The sequence below is a fragment of the Oncorhynchus keta genome, chromosome 35 (genome assembly GCF_023373465.1).
Source record: "Oncorhynchus keta strain PuntledgeMale-10-30-2019 chromosome 35, Oket_V2, whole genome shotgun sequence".
Classification (NCBI taxonomy): domain Eukaryota; kingdom Metazoa; phylum Chordata; class Actinopteri; order Salmoniformes; family Salmonidae; genus Oncorhynchus; species Oncorhynchus keta.
The window spans coordinates 59,252,515-59,258,514 of NC_068455.1; positions in this window are offsets into that span (position 1 = coordinate 59,252,515).

The following is a 6,000-nucleotide window of genomic DNA, read 5'->3' on the forward strand; positions in this document are numbered from 1 at the left end:
TCAGATATGAGGTTTACATCTAATTGTTGTATAAGATGAATTAGTGAGTATGATACTGTTTGTATAATTGTGTAATATGATTGTGGACTGTTTAATGAAGAAAAATACAATTCCCTTTTGATTCAAATTAAATCAGAGGACTGCCCCTGAGCTCAGTTAGGGTCAGAGATCCTGGGACAGCCCTCTTCGGCCCTTCCGAATAAAACCCCCACTCTGGTTTTCGATCAGCAGACCATGTTTTTCTCCATTAGGGGAGGACAAAGGTTGGAGACCAAGCTTACCTCAATTATGAGATGGCTAAAGGTGTAGACCATTGCTGAATCTTTTTAACCATACCACGTGGTTAAACTCTTAGACTATCGATACCGACAGAATAAGAACAAGTCTTTGATACTAATTACTAGTCTGCAGCTAGGAATTCGGTATCATTGAACGCGAAGAACGACAACCGCCGAAACATCCATTCTATAACGAATGTCACTTTGAACTATCCCCTCTAACCAAACGGAGAGAGAGAGGGAGAGAGAAGGACAATTCTACAAAATAAATACTTTTCACCAGCGACCAAGACGACACACTGAGCGTAAATATATATATTGATTGCAATTGTTCCCGAATAAGTGAGCGTTCATGTGTAAAGGATTAGCATTTTAATTGTTATAATTAACTCTGTAATGACTTCTTGGTCAACCCCCTCCCCATTTCCCCTTTGTCTAACAAACCGCCATGCCGGTTCAGCCCACCAGGGCACATTCTCCTATTATTTCATGTAACCACATTTACCAAGTTTGTTTGTTTGTTTATGCATTTCTTTGAATTACTTAGTTAGTAATAAATACATGATTTAAGACAATTGATGTATGGATGACTCCTAGTGAAGAAGACTGGGTTCGTGCAGATAACGAACAATTTACGACGTTTGGAATCAGACTAACGTGAGGTAAAATAAATAAATCATTAATCAGAAGACTATTGATCAGATATGAAAATATCTGAAAGGTTATATTGGGAAATTATAACTTTGTAATCTGAATACTTTCCTTGGTGCCCCAACTTCCTAGTTAATTACAGTTACATGATTATTCAGTTTAATCGAGTAACTAATTACAGAGAATCTTTTATAAAAATGAAGTCTTCAGTTTAATGATAGTAAAGACATGACAGCAGTATAAAATGATTACTTTATATGTACTTAAGCAGGTCCTGTGGGTGGGAAGGGGAGAGGGTGGGGGAATAAATGTATATTTGTGTAATGTCTGTTGGTTTGTGTATTTTTTTTTTTGTCTTGTTCAACTAAAAAATTCCTTGTGTTTGCAATACTTTCTACAAAACCTCCCATTTCATTTCTAGTACCTGAGAGAGATGCTGAGATCAGTCTGGTGAAGGTTGAGGACATTCCAAACAAGAAGGACCTTGAAGGAAACCCCCGCCTGCTGCAGCGGATCCTGGATGTGCGTAACGTACAGTACGGCAGAAATTGTTCTTTGCTAACGTGAGATCAAATCAAAGCTGCATTTATATAGAACATTTCAGACATGAATGCAACGCCCCATACACTACCCACCATTGTGACCTGTACGCTCTCGTTGGTTGGCCCTCGTTTCATATTCATCGCCAAACCCACTGGCTACAGGTTATCTTCAAGTCTCTGCTCGGTAAAGCCCCGCCTTATCTCAGCTCACTGGTCACCATAGCAGCACCCACTCGTAGCATGCACTCCAGCAGGTATATCTCACTGGTCACCCCCAAAGCCAATTCCTCCTTTGGTCCTTTGGAGACTCACATCTCCCTCACTAGCTTTAAGCACCAGCTGTCAGAGCAGCTCACAGAGCTGCACCTGTACATAGCCCATCTGTAAACAGCCCATCTATCTACCTACCTCATCCCCATACTGATATTTATTTATTTATTTGTTTTGCTCCTTTCCACCCCAGTATCTCTACTTGCACATTCATCTTCTGCCGATCTACCATTCCAGTGTTTAATTGCTATATTGTCATTACTTCGCCACCATGGCCTATTTAGTTCCTTAACTTACCTCATTTGCACTCACTGTATATAGACTTTTTGTTTTCTTTTGTTCTACCGTATTATTGACTGTATGTTTTGTTTATTCCATGTGTAACTCTGTGTTGTTGTATGTGTCGAATTGCTACGCTTTATCTTGGCCAGGTCGCAGTTGCAAATGAGAACTTGTTCTCAACGAGCCTACCTGGTTAAATAAAGGTGTTCTCAACTAGCCTACCTGGTTAAATAAAGGTGTTCTCAACTTGACCACCTGGTTAAATAAAGGTGAAATAAAAAATAAAATAAAATAAACAAGGAAAACATAAATATAAATAAATGAATAAAAAAACAGAAACATGAGGATAAAAAAAAACAAAAGAATAACATTAAAAACGTACTGACTGAAAAAGTGCCTGAAGGAAAAACAAAGCTAAAAATATGCGTTTTAAGATCTCTGTTAAATGTGTGCACAGTTTCAGCCCTCCTCAGGTTCTCTGGCAGGCTATTCCAGAGGCTGGGGGCATAGTAACTACAGGCTGCATCTCCACTAGGCTTTGGGTTAGCTAAAAGGCCTGTGCCAGAGGACCTACGTGGGACATAACTCAAAAGCATGTCTTATGTATTGGGGTGCACAATCGTGGATTGATTTAAAAACCAATAGAATAATCGGCAAACTAATTCTAAAACTCACAGGCAGAGAGTGCAGACACTTTAAAACCAGTGTAATGGTGCTCTCCGTCTGGTCTTGGTCAACACCCATGCTGCGGCATTCTGTATGTTTTACGGTTGACCGATGGCTTTCTTGGGTAGACCAGACAGGAGAGCATTGCAGTAGTCAAGCCTGCTTGTAGTAAAAGCATGGATGAGTCTCCCTGTATCAGCCTGAGAGAGAAATGGCCGCACATTGGCAATGTTCCTCAGGTGGTAAAAAGCTATTTTGGTCTCATTCCCAATGTGTGATCTGAAATTGAGTTTGGAATCTAAAATGACACCTAGGCTTTTTACCTGGTGTTTAATATTTTTTTGCCCGTGAATTAAAACCTGCTGCCAGATTCTCTCTCTGTGCTTTGGCTCCAATAATAATGACCTTGTATTAATTTAGCTGGAGGAAGTTGTGAGCCATCCAAGTATTTGAAATCACTGACTAATACAGTCTAATAATTTGTGTGGAGCTAAAATCATCTGGTGACAGGGAAATGTAAAGTTGTGAATCTTCTGCATCGCAGTACAAATCAACGCTGTGCTTTCTGATAACGCTGCCAAGGTGTAATATACAGTATATAAACCGGACTCAAAATCGAACCTCGTGGAAAGGCACATGTGATATCTATTTTTTCTGAGTTATGTTCAACAAGAGTGACAAAAAACTCTTGACCGGTTAAATAGGTCCAAAACCAATTTAGAAGTGGACCAGAGAGGCCAACACACCTCTCCAGTCTGCCCAGAAGGACATCTTGGTCAATAGTGTCGAATGCAGCACTTAATAATAAATCCAAGGACAGAGAGCTGTTTAGCATCTGTGTTGGCTCTAAGACCATTTACCACTTTAACTAAGGCTGTCTCTGTGCCTCGGCGGGCACGAAAACCAGATTGGATTTCCTTTTTTAACTTAAAAAATGATGTTGCTGTTTGAAAACCAATTTGGCTGAAGAATGGAAGGTTGGAAATTGGCCGATGTGACAAGAAGAAGCCTGGGTAATGGGAGAGAGTGGGCAGATGATTTGACCCAAGTAGTGCTTAACATACACTTTTTCCCCTGTGATATAAAGAAAACAACCTTTATTATACATTGATGACATTTTGTCTGCAATCTATGGGTGAGTTAAACTTCTCTGTAATACAATTTTCTAACGCACATATTCTTCTCTCTTATATCAAACCACAAAAGCAGTGGTGTTGAACATGAGGTGAGATGAGGCTACTGATCACAAGCTGCTCCTCTCCGCTCTAGGTTAGGAGCAGACCCTCACTGAATCCAATCTTTGTCGTTCAGTACTGGAGCTTTACCCTAGGCAATAGGCGGAACTACACATTTGAACCAGAATGGATATCTTTTATTACTCTGTTCCCCTGACAAAAGTAATGAAAAATGATGGTGTTGACTGAGTCATGCGCACTAGCAATACACTCACACACATAAAAAAACGCAGCCCTGCCACTTGGACCCCACTCTGTGAGCCTGCACACACAGCAATGATGATCGCTCTATGGCTTCTGTATTCACTGGCTCTGATGGGTGAGTTCTCAAGGTGGTTCAATTAGCCATTTTCCGCATGATGAGTAACCTTGCTTGAGACCTGTAGACATACGTTAGCTCCCGGAGCTAATGCCTTGCACAGTCGTGAGTTGCACAGTGTACACTTGGTTGATGAGAGGAAGTTAACCGGTCCTGTTTGCCATTATTATGGTACCCGGCATAATGTCTAATATGGGACCTCATCTCCTTAGCAGGTGGCGTCTCAAGTATGAGCAATTGTTCCTATCATCGTCTTCTAGATCACCTGGGTCTGTCACAGAAAAGTGAGAGTTTATCAAATGTGCGGCCGGTGTGGAACTGGACAACACCTACGCCGGTTATGGTGGACACTTATCTATATGGTATTTTGGATGTGGTAAGTGTTTTTAGCTCCCTGCAGTTTACAGATTCAGATCTAACTTTCAATAGTGTCTGTTGTTTCATATTCCTTGTGGATTGACCACTCCTAGACGAACCTCGTGTCACAGCCACTGACAAAGCACATGCCTGCAATCCTTACATCGTAGCGCAGCAGAAGAGTGGTTTCATCACTATCAATTTATAGTCATTCATTTCAAACAATTCACAGATTTTAAACCCCAAAAAAAACGTTCTGCTTGTCATGGACAACATATTTGAGATGAAAGGCAAGTTCCTAATGAGTTCAGGAAGCCAAGATAGAGCTCTGTGCGACATTCACAGCGATGGGGGCAAAAGTGTTGATCAAGAGCCCTTTTGAAAATATGCACATTTTCTCTAACACTAAAACATACAAATATGTATTTTACAGTTATAAGGAAGGTGAAATCTTATAGTTAGCCCTTTTATAATTTTATCACACTATCTTTAGAAAGCATATGTCATTTTGAGCCTTATTCATACAGTTTTGTTGAATAGGAAATACATCATAGAAAATATTTCAATATTGTATCATATTTGTACTGTGTACTTGAGCTTGTGTCCTCAAAAGTGGCTACACCTCAGCAATGTATAACTATTTTTACCAGAAAGGTGAGATTGTAACCTTTCTCCGAGTATGCAGCATTACTAGTTATTGTTTATAGCTCTCTCATGATAAATAATTACTTTTGGGGATTCCATGGATTACATTTAGTTACATTTAACTGGTATGTTAAAGTGACTAGTACTAAACTGATTTCAGTACTTTGTAATACAGTGCACTGAATGATACCTGTGTAAGTAAATACACAATATGCACTGCATGCACTACCACACACTCCATCCAGTGTTGTCTCTGTGACATCCTTTCATTTCTGATTGTTTGCAGAATGAGAAGTCCCAAACCTTCACCTCCCATGTGATGATCTCAATGGTAAGTACAGTACAGTTAATCATGTTTTCTTTTTTGAACAGGTGTTTGAGTTGTGTGGTTGCAATATTAACAGTCTCTTGTCTCTGCTATATCTTGGCATGCATCATTCAATAATCAAGATTATATTTCAATTGTTTGCAGTGCAATGGACATACAATGCAAAATGTCTCAGGAAAGACTGTATGGGTTGGCAATACACAGTATAGAAAACAGGTTGACCCGCAACCTAGACCCTAAAAGCCGTGGACACAAATTTGCACGCATAAAAAGGAGGATTTCTGATTTTTTTTAAATAAATAGCACCTAAATTGCAGCTAAAGACAGTATATACTGTAGCTATTGATAGTACACTGCATACTGAAACAATCTCTAGAAGTTAGTGTTTTGAGGGTGGACTGACTGTATTATTTGGCATTAATAGACT